We start from the raw sequence: 12,163 nt of genomic DNA, 5'->3' as shown, positions 1-12,163 counted from the left end.
ACGATGTCACACAAGAATCAACCCCCATCCCTTAACTACAGTCCATGCTATAAAAATGCTAACTCAGACTCCTGACCCCAGAATCAATGAAATACTACTATCTCTACATCAAATCAAACAGGACCTCCAATCCCTGCATGACCTGATTCTGCAACAACCCAACTCCATGCCCACCGTAGTAAAAGCGAAGACATACCGTCACTTCAACCACTCAAATCTCGCATATCAACCACGTGCAAGCTCTCCGAAACAGCTACTCCCCAGATGGAGAACAGTACCATACCCCAATACCTCATCCCGTCCAGTTAGGAGGAAAACCCTCTATCATCGATTGATTTAACTTCCCTACTCCTTTCTTATGAGCTCCAGTCTCCATCCCTTAATACTGCGCACTCAGATAACTCACAGAAAGCATCCATAATCCAATCCATCCCAGTCAATGCCTCTAGAGTTACAAGACATATTTCTAGAGGTATGGTTGAAAACAACCTCACACGAGTTCCCATCCTACACGAACCCAACACCACTTCTACCAAAACCCGGCTAAAATGTATTCTGCTAAACTGTAGGTCGGCCGCAAGACAAGCTGCCGATATAGCTAACTTCCTACTAACTAAGGAACCTGACCCTCTAATTTTAACTGAAACCTGGCTAAATGAATCTTCTATGCCTATCCTCAACATACTGATTCCCCCAAACTATCACATTGCAAGACTAGATAGAATTGACAGGCCAGGGGGTGGTATTGCTTGCATTCATCAGAACTACCTATCTGTGAACCACGCCAATTCCCCAGCCCGTCCTGTGAATATCTATGCTTAGACATCACTCATATTAACAAATCAATTTGTTCACTACATTCATTTTACCACCCACCAGGAGATAACCTCACCTTCATCGAACATCTTATGGATATACTAGCTACAAATGTTGGATAACAGATCACTCAAATTTCCTGGGGGACTATAACCTCCACTGGCATGACCCTAATGACCCAGAGGTCAATAGCCTCAAAGCCTTCCTATCTGACATTAACCTGTCCCAAATCTGTGACAGCCCCACCCATGACAAAAGCTAAACCCTCGATCTAGTAATTTCCAAAGGGGATTCCACCCAGCTTGAATCGATCCTCCCTTGTGACTGGTCAGACCATCACATCATTACCTTTTACCAGCCACGGCGAGCAGTGGGAGTACCTGCAGGGCGGTGACGTGGGGAGGAGAGGGGCAGGGTAGGGGGTAGTAATGTATGGATTACGGAGTTTTGCAGGTAAGTAAACATTTAAATAAATAAAACAAATTTCGTTCCGCGCACTGCATCACATTTGGGGATGCAGTGCACTTAACGAAATTCGTTTTATTTATTTATTTATGAGCTAATCAAATCTCAATCTATGGGTGTCTCCCACTCCCCCCAAGGTAAGCCAGACACACTACCCAATTGTGAGGAATTTGCCTCCTTTTTCATGGCGAAAAAAGAAAACATAAAGACTGACCTGTTCAGACTATCCCTCACAGACCCCTACATGATCGCTGGGGACCCCTCTTAGTTGTTCGGCAAACTTTGACCTAAAATACAACACATACTGGCCCTCCTTCAACACCTACAATGAAGAAATTATCCTAAAAATCGCTCACGGCCCTAAATCCTTCCAACCACTTCACAGACCCGCTCCTAGCAAACTACCTAAAAGACTTCATTCCATTGGTAGTGCCTTTATGGACTAGGATTATAAACTCCTCTCTCCTTCAAGGAACCATCCCAGACATCCTTAAAGTAGGCCAGGTATCCCCCATCATAAAGAAACCATCGGCGGACCCGGCAGACCTGAATAACTATTGTCCAATATCCAGCATCCTCACTTTAGCCAAACTGGTAGAAAAATGTGTTCACATGCAGCTTAGCAACCATATAGATCACTTTAACCTGCTTGATCAATTCCAATCAGGCTTCTGCGTTGGGCACAGTACGGAATCAGCCATGACCCACATAATAGACAACGCATTCAATCAATCAATCAATCAATCAGTCAATCAGAATACTTGTAAAGCGCGCTACTTACCTGTGAGGGTCTCAAGGCGCTGAGGGGAGGGGGCGCCGCTACTGCTCGAAGAGCCAGGTCTTGAGGAGTCTTCTTAAGGCGAGTAGGTCTTGGGTCTGCCGTAGGTGGGTAGGGAGGGCGTTCCAGGTTTTGGCGGCGAGGTAGGAGAAGGATCTGCCGCCGGAGGTTGTTGGTTGGATGCGGGGGACAGCGGCGATGCTGGCGGAGTGGAGCTGGTGGGTGTGGGTGTTAAAGCTGAGTCTGCTGTTCCGGTAGGCTGGTCCGTCGTTGTGGAGTGCTTTGTGTGCGTGGGTGAGGAGCTTGAAGGTGATCCTCTTGTCGACGGGGAGCCAGTGTAGGTCTCTCAGGTGGGGGGTGATGTGGCTGCGGCGGGGGACGTTGACGATTAGTCGGACGGAGGCGTTTTGGATGCGTTGTAGTTGTCGTAGGTGTTTGGCTGGGATTCCGCGTAGAGTGCGTTGCCGTAGTCCAGTCTGCTGCTGAGGAGGGCCTGTGTCACCGTTCTTCTTGTTTCAGTCGGGAGCCACTTATAGATCCTGCGGAGCATGCGGAGGGTATTGTAGCAGGAGGAGGAGACGGCGTTGACCTGTTTGGACATGGAGAGGGAGGAGTCAAGGATGAATCCTAGGTTGCGTGCATGGTCGGTGGGTGTCGGTGCTGTTACTGGGAGCAGAGAGATGGGCCGGAAGTTCTTGAGGTCCTTGGGGTCCGCCTTGGGAATCTTGTTGAGGAGGGCGTTGATTTTGGCATGTTTCCAGCTTTCGGGAATGTCCCTGTTTCAAAGGAGATGTTGATGACCTTCCGTAGTTAGGGTGCGATGGCAGCGTCTGCTTTGTTGAATAGGTGGTGTGGGCACGGGTCTGATGGAGATCCTGAGTGGATGGAGTTCATGACCTTGCATGTCTCGCCGTCATTGATGTTGGCCCAGGAGGTCAGGCGGTTGGCGCTGGTGGTGTTAACAGTGGAGGTGGGGTCTGGCGTAATCGGGCGGTCATGGTGTTGAAGCTGTTATGGATGTCAGCGATCTTGCGGTGGAAAAAGATGGCTAGAGAGTTGCACAGTTCTTGTGAGGGCATTGGTGCTAGGGTTGGAGAGTTCCTTTACTGTTGTGTGCGTTGTTATTCAGGCGGTCTTTGAAGGAGGATCTCTTGGCTATTCTGATGAGGTGGTGATGTCTGCGAGTGGCGTCCTTGTGGGCTGCGTGGTTGTCCGGAGTGCGTTCGTGGAGCCATATCTTCTCCAGTTTCCGGCAGGCGAGTTTGGAGGTCTGCAGCTTGTCGGTGAACCAGGTAGCTCTCTTGCTTGCGTGGTTGTTGGAGGGTTTCTTGAGTGGGGCGAGGGTGTTGGCGCAGTCGTCGATCCACTGAGGTTGCGGGCTGCGGCGTCTGGGTTGGTGGGGTCGGTGGGTGGATTCTGGGCGAGGGTGGTGATCAGCAGGTCTTCAGTGACTTTGCTCCAGCAGATGCCGAGGCAGCTGTTGGGTGCGGTGGTGCGTGGTTGGTTTGTTGAAGTTGAAATGGATGCAACAGTGGTCGGTCCAGTGGAGTTCGGTGGTGTGGTCGAAGCGACGTGGGTGCCTGTGGAGAAGATGGGGTCCAGTGTGTGGCCAGCGGCGTGGGTGGGTGCGGTGACCAGTTGTCTGAGGCCGAGGTTGGCAATGTTGTCGGTCAGGGTGGCGGAGTTGGCGTCGTTGTTGTTCTCAAGGTGGAAATTCAGGTCCCCGAGGGGGTTGTAGTCCTTGGAGGCGAGTGTGTGGGTGCTGGCGAGGTCGGCGATTGAGCTCGGGTCCGGATGATCTGTAGATGAGTGTTCCTCTGAGGGTTGTGTTGGGGTCGGTGTGGATCCGGAAGTGCAGGTGTTCTGCGGTGTTGAGGGTGTTGTCTGCGTGGGTGGTGACCTTGAGGGTGGACTTGTGGACGATGGCTATTCCTCCTCCAATTCTGTTGGCGCGATCCCTGCGGGTGATCTTGTAGCCGTCCGGGATGGCTATGGCGATGTCGGGCACCGAGGAGTCCTTCCACCAGGTCTCGGTCAGGAAGGCCACGTCTGGTGCGGAGGTGTCGAGCAGATCCCAGAGCTCGATGGTGTGTTTGCGTGCGGAGCGGGTGTTGAGGAGTATGCAGCGGAGGTGGGTGGGTTCAGTCTTTGGAGGTTTGGTGGTTCTGTCGCAGGTGAAGCTGCAGGTGTGGCAGGAGAAAGGTCTGTGAGTCAGTTTCGGGGCGGCTTGGAAGCAGGTGTGGTTTCGGCTGGCGTTGAGTGTGTAGAAGGTGCTGGCGTCGTAGCAGAGTCTGGTGTTGTGGAGTTTGCGGGGTCCAGGGGTTCTAACGCTGGGCACGGTCCAGGCGTGGGCGGGCGCAGACGGGCTTGCCTTTGGCGTGCCTTCGGCCTCCATAAGAGGTGGAAAGGGAGGGAGGAGCAGCTGGGAGGCGGGAGCTGGGTGGCCAATGGGGATCAGCGGGGTGGGGCCACAGGGACGCAGCGGCAGGAAGGAAGGAGCGGGAGACAGCGGCAGGCAGCAGGGAGACGGCGGCAGGCAGCAGGAGGAAACGAGGCAGCTGGCGGCTGTGTGGTGGCATGGGGAGCGACCTGCCCGCATTAAAATTCTTGGACCAAAACAAAGCATGTTTACTAATCCTGCTTGACCTATCATCGGCCTTCGATACAGTCAAACACAACAACTTAATAGATCTTCTGAAACACAGAATGGGACTATCTGGATCGGTCCTAAACTGATTCACATCCTTCCTTCAAAACAGAACACAAAGATTCAAGGGCAATCAATCCTTATCCAAGCCCACCCCAGTCACTTTAGGAGTTCCACAGGGATCAGCCCTCTCCCCTACACTGTTCAACATGTTAATGGAACCACTCACCAAACTTCTCAGCTCCTTGAATGTCCACTATCACATATACGCAGATGACACACAACTCTACATAAAGATCCACTCACTTGAGGACATCAAATCTCTTAATTCAACGCTCCAAAATACACAGACTTGGTTGGCCAAAAACCACTTAAAACTAAACAGCCTCAAAACGGAATTCCTCCTAATTGCCCCCCAAACCAATCTAACATCATCCTCGATTGGATGAAGCACCTAACAGCACTCAACGGTCAACCTCTCATCATCAACTCAGCGAAATCGCTGGGAATAACCCTGGACAATAAGCTAAACATGCAAAAACACATCAGTACCTCTACAAAAGGAGCACATTTTCATATGAACACTTTGAGAAGACTGAAACCCTTCCTGCCCACAAATGACTTTAAACAGGCAGTTCAAGCTGTAGTAATTCCTAGATTGGAGTATGCTAGTGTGGCTCTATGTTGCCTTCCCAAATCTACGACGGCCCCTCTAAGAGCCTCTATCAACACAGCAGCTAGACTCATCACAGGTTCCAAAGAAACTGTCACATCTCCCCTGACCTGCGTGCCTTTAACTGGCTTCCTTATGAGGCTAGAATTCACTTGAAAATCGCCTGTATGACGCACAAGGCATTACATCACAAAACACCAATATTCCTGGCTGAGAAATTGGTGCTGTCATGTGGTAACAGAACCACCAGGAGCTCCTACAATCTGTTACTGAAACCACAACGATTTAACAAGAAGAAAACATACAACCGATCCTTCTCAGGGATGGCTTCCAGGATTTAGAATGCCTTACCCCCAGAAATAAGACAGAACCCTTCCACATCATCTTTCAAAAAAGAAGTGAAATCTATTCTCTTGTCCAAATTCACTTGAACTACTCATACATTTGTGTATATATTTGCTACTTTTGCTAAGCTATAATATTCTAAGTTTTCTTACTGTAACCTATGCTATTCTGATTTGTCTTGATGTCACCTATATTTGCCCTGTAAAGCGCTCTGATACCCGCAAGGGTCTTGTTCGCGCTATACAAAACCGTTAAAATATATAAATTAATAATTATTAATCAGTACCCACTATCTAGAATTAATTACATTTTTGCTATCACAAAGAATGTAAACTGGTTTTCCACATTAGACTTAAAATTCGTCTAGCTTCAGGTGCCATTACATACTGGCTGTACAAAGTTGCCAAAATTCATAACACCCATGGGATATTATACATTTTTTAGGGTGCCGTTTGACCTGGTGTCGACCGCTGTAATGTTTCAGAGAATCATGAGTGACTTTTTCAAGGATATCAATGGTGTAATGTTTTTTCAAGATGACATACTTATTATGGGTAACACCAGAGAGGTGTACGATAGGAGACTGAAACAGGTGTTGAAAAGTTTGGAGGATAAACGCCTCACTGTGGAATATAATAAATGCAAATTTGCCAAGGAGGAAGTTACTTATCCGGGCCAAAACATTATTGATAAAGGTACTAAGCCCAAGCAAGTTTTGATAGAGGCCATTTGGAATGCTCAAGCTCCCGAAGGCAAGGATGATGTCAGAGCATTTCTGTGCTTAGTAGAATATTATTTGACATTTGTTCACAATTTTTCAGAAAAAACATATTCCATTTGCATCTTACTAAAGGACAAGGTGGAATTCATGTGGTGTGTGGAATCAGGACGAATTTATGAAACTAAAAGCTGAAATTACTTCTGGACAGTTCCTGAAAGCGATTGATCCTGCATGCAAAATATGTACTACAACTGATGCTAGTAAAAAAGGACTATCTTAGTATGATGAGGATAAAGCTGAATTGGTTGTAGCGTTTTCTTCAGGTGCATTGTCTCCTGCAGAGGAGACATTCAGTTATTGAAAGAGAGACTCTTGCGTGTGTGAGGTCTTATGCATTTTTGTCAATATGTGTAGGGTTATCATGTGCTGCTAAGAACAGATTACGAACCATTAACAAAAGTGCTCCCTACCACTGGTTTGCCAAAAGCATTGCCCAGATTAGCAAGAATGTCTATTAAACTGCTTGATTTTATTTACGATAAATTTGAAGATCACTGGAGCCATGTAGAGTAGGTTAAAGTGGTTTATTCATTAGGTAGAACAACCCCATAGGTCCTCCTTCACCAGCAACTGCCTGCTCAGTCTCCCCTGGATTCCACACTCCAGAATCCAGTGGAGAAGGCAAGCAGATGCAGGTGTTGCTAGGATACAACATAAATACAACATAAACAGTACATATGAGGTATTAAGAACAGAGTTGCAGATGTTTAAAGGCGAATGCCGTTGCTTTCAGATGATAATGGTGAACAATGGTTGGATGACGGCTGTGTGGCAGGTTTTTTGATGAGGTTATGGACGGAATTAGACTCAGTTATTGGAGGTAGCAAGTAACCAAAGACAAAGGGTTGCAAATGATTTGTTGTTTGTGAACAACAAGTGGTCTGAGAAGAAGAGATTTAGAACCTGATTACTGATGAAGGATGATATCCAGAAGCACATGTGTCTAGAGATTGACAGCACTAACCTGCACCAACTTTGATGAAATATTTCAGCAAAAACTCAAGTAAGCATTTAAAATTAACTGCACTTACCATAATGCTAAGGGGCGAACTGTGCTGGGAGGTGAAGCAGTGTGCGCCCACCCCCCTTCTGTTTGAAAAGGCTCCCTTGAGCCATTGGGCTGGTGAGATTTTGGAAATGCACCTGTGCGCCCGTGAGAGGTACTGAGACCTGAAAGGATTTTGGCAGCTTACTCAGCAACCCCAGATAAATTTTGTTTTTATCTCTACTGATGAAGGGTGATATTCAGAAACACATTTCTAGAGATTGACAGCGCTAACCTGCACCAAATAAGGTTAAATACTTCCTCAGAAACTCAAGTAAGCATTTAAAATAAATGAACTACATTTACCATTATGCTAAGGGGTGAACTGTGCTGGTAGGTGAAGCAGTGTGCTCCCATCCCCCTTCCGTTTGAAAAGGCTCCCTTGAGCTATTGAGCTGACAAGCTTTTGGAGATGCACCTGTGCGCCTGTGAGAGGTTCTGACACCTGTAAGGATTGTGGCAGCTTATTCAGCAACCCCAAATAAATGTTGTTTTTATCTCTACTGATGAAGGATGCTATCTAGAAACACATGTCCAGAGATTTACAGCGCTAACCTGCACCAACATTGGTGAAATACTTCAGCAAAAACTCAAGTAAGCATTTAAAATGAACTGCATTTACAATAATGATAAGGGGTGAACTGTGCTGGGAGGTGAAGCAGTGTGCTCCCACCCCTCTTCTGTGGGGTGTAATTATATGAATGTGTCTGGAGATCGAGAAATGGGTGGATCCAACCATCCACATATCACAGTAAAAATCGATTATATATGTACATAGCCAGATTTAAAAGCTATCTGCAGTATGTATTCAAAGTTGGTACCCAAGTTACATGTGTCAAATAAATTATTTAGTGCTTGTAGACAAGCTTTTGTTGCATGTTTCTTTTGCTTGCTTATCTGTCTTTGCAATCATCAATTTTATTTGTATTTGTTTTTTAATCTTCTTGGGGAACAGTATTTTTATTGGTTTGTAAATGGGGAAGATGTGTTGTTGTGTACTTGGGCGATATATTTTATGTTTATGTTAGAATTTTTGGGTGGAATGTAGATTGTATATTGTGGGAAGATTCCAAGCATGGTATAGAAGATGTGGTGGTGGAGGAAGACAGCACTGTGCTTAGAGCTGAAATAAATACTACTTGGCTACATATTGGAGTCCGTAGTGGTAACTACACATACCTCTTATTACTCTTGGGACCACTGGGATAGAAGGTTCCTAAGGTAGCAGCAAACCCAGTGCTTAATTTGAGTCTGTGGTTTTTGGTGCTTAGCACTAGCATTTAATTGTCAGCACCGGAACCTATGGTAGTCTGCATCATGGTGGTGCCTTTTATCTTATTTAGAGATAGGCACAATTACAATCAATACTAATATAATAAAGAGAGAGCCCAAACCTTTGAGGCGGGTAATCCCAGGAACCACAGCACCAATCACAACACCCAATACAGCGTTGGAAAGGGCAGTTGCAGCAGAAGGGCATAGGCTATGCAGACGCCCACCATATACATTTAAAAGGTAAAAGAACCGTGCCAGCAAAGTAGTCCCTTGTGGGCGTGTCTGCGTTGTGCTGTGGGCGTGTGCTGGGGGCGTGACAAACGCTGGGGGCGTGTGGTATGTTCCGCCCTTCATGCCATGTCTCATATCGTGTGCTAATCCCACCCTGCTGCCTTTAAATACCCCTGCACCCCATAATCATAACCCACCCTTACTCCTTAAAATACCCCAACACCCTTAAACACTAACCCATCTTAACCCTATAAATATACCCTGTACCCCAAAACCCAAACCTATCCCTAAACCCTAAAAATACCCCTGTACCCCAAAACCCAAACCTAGCCCTGAACCCTATAAATACCCCTGTACCTCAAAACCCAAACCTACCCCTGAACCCTAAAAATACCCCTGTACCCCAAAACCCAACCTAACCCTGAACCCTAAAAATACCACTGTACCCCAAAACCCGAACCTACCCCTGAACCCTAAAATACCCATGTACCCCAAAACCCAAACCTAGCCCTGAACCCTTAAAATACACCTGTACCCCAAAACCCAAACTTACCCATGAACCCTAAAAATACCCATGTACCCCAAAACCCAAACCTAGCCCTGAACCCTAAAAATAACCCTGTACACCAAAACCCAAACCTACCCCTGAACCCTAAAATACCCCTATACCTCAAAACCCAAACCTAGCCCTGAACACTAAAAATACCCCTGTACCCCAAAACCCAAACCTAGCCCTGAACCCTACCTCTGAACCCTAAAAATACCCCATACCCCAAAACCCAAACCTAGCTCTGAACCCGAAAAATACCCCTGTACCCCAAAACCCATACCTTTCCCTAAACCCTAAAACTACCCCTGTACCCCATAACCCAAAACTATATCTGAACCCTTAAAATACCCAAACACCCCAAAACATTTACCTCAGAACCCCAAAACATATACCTCTATACCCATACTTACCTTATCCAAACATTAAAAAGAAAACATGCTTTTACCATTCATGCATTTACAACAAATTTTGTTGTAAATGTATGCGTGGTAAAAGCATATAAAATCTAATGCCATGCATTATAATGGCATTGTGGAGTCATGGTACTTTCGTAATGAAAGTATACGGAGTGATGGAATGCGGAAAGAAAGTTGCGTAATAATGGGTGTTTACCCTCCCTCGGTAAGTACATTGGTGGCACGGCGGCCCACATCTCCAGCAACATACTCATATTTTTTCACCACCCATTTGAAAAATGCACAGGTCTCTCTCATTGATGGCCAGCACCGGCATACACTTTTAGACACACCTCCCGCCACAAGTTCTAGAATTGCGAACTTTAGAGCTGGGGAGCTACGTTCGAATCTCGGCATCAGATCAACATCCTGTGATTCCGGGCAAATCGCTTTGTCTCCCCGTGCCTACCAAAAATGAATGTGTTCTTCTGTAATGTAAATTGTGCTCATGCCATGTTGTCGAGTTCGGGCTATATAATATTGCAGGGAAAAATAAAGTAGGGAAACTCGAGTTCACACACTACTGAACCTCTTAAGTGCATCAGCAGTGCACTGTGAATCGAAGCGTTTCACAGGCCTGTCACAGATAAGAAATGCTATCAAAACGAAATCCTACAAAACAATATACTACTGGCCGGCAGCAATTCATACCCGAACAACGTCGGGACGGGCTGCTAGTTGCTTATAAATTCAAAATATATTAAAAATGGCTAATACTCGGCACCCAAGCCATTCTAATTGGTGGCCTGCAATAGTCTGAATTCTCACACTTGTAGGAATGTTGTGATTATTAGGTGTCTGCAGCACTGGCAGGGGCAATGGATGGGGTGAGCTGAAGTGGCCTCTTGACGAGGGCTATGGCACTTATGTTTTTTTACAAATCAAGAACTGGGCAAAACTAGAGGGGGTGCTTTACTTTCTCTTGCTTTTACGATTTGTTCCACCTCTGACCTCTCATCAGCAAATAGGCATCTTTCCAAGACGCTCAACAAATATAAAAAAAACACAGCAACAATATGTTGTCTGTAGGTCAAATGTTATGACCATCTCTCCTCTCATTTTCTTTCATCATTCCCCCTTTCACTTCAAGTCCAATTCAGCTGTCTGCCAGTTGTAGTTCGGGGTAGTTAAACTGGACAGTGTAGGCGTTTCAGGCAGACTAGTCCACATGCCCACAAGCAACACCTGATAATGTTTTAATTTTCATGTATATACTTGAGGAGGGGAGCTTAACCTCACACATGGCAAGTCCAGCTTATACCTATGTGAGTTCTTTTTGAGCAACAGTTTGACTTGAGTGGTTTTGAACTCTACTGAAACTTAGGCCAAATTGAAATGATGTGTTGAAGGGGGAGCAGAAGAGTTTGGTTGCACAAGGTAGAGCTGGTGGAAGTAGGAGCAATTATACCTGGTGTTGGAGGCATGGACAGCAATTTACCAAAATGCCAGGCATCTCAGATATGTAATCACATGACATTTAACTCCACTGACATCACAGGAGGTGCTGTCATATGACCTTTGACCAAAGGCCTCATTAGAAGTAATGTCAAATGGACTCTTATTCTGAAGACATCAAAGGAAATTACAATGCTGAAGTTACAAACCATGCAGTAACCGCCGGGTTGGTAAAAGGACAATATTTACAAAAGTCAATAAATGACTATTTGAACTATGATGCTGCAAATACATATTGAGGACACAGCAATCACCTGTTCAGATACATCATGATGTCAGCAATTGGGTGTGTAGCTAATCTAGCTCGCGTTTAAGACTAGTAACACTCAGCCTTTATGCATAATCTCATTCACACCATATTTTACGCCATGTCTTGCTCTCCTTTCATGTCACAGTGGGTATATATTGAAACAATGAATAACATGCAAAAATCCTAGCGGTCTCTTTCTCATCAGTCACAGACATTGATCCACATTCGGTCCATCACCTGTTTTGTTTAGTGTCTTCACCACCTTTCTTCATTTCTCACCAGTCTGATGTCTCTTTATCACCTCTCTAACTGGTCACCCTTGCTCTCTTAGATGTTTCTTTCACACCAATTGCAGAAAATCTGCCTTTTCTGTATTGTCACCCCTGATTTGACGTAT

This window comes from Lissotriton vulgaris, chromosome 1_1 (genome assembly GCF_964263255.1).
Source record: "Lissotriton vulgaris chromosome 1_1, aLisVul1.2, whole genome shotgun sequence".
Classification (NCBI taxonomy): domain Eukaryota; kingdom Metazoa; phylum Chordata; class Amphibia; order Caudata; family Salamandridae; genus Lissotriton; species Lissotriton vulgaris.
The sequence above is the reverse complement of the archived record's forward strand: the minus strand, read 5'-3'. Positions refer to the sequence as shown.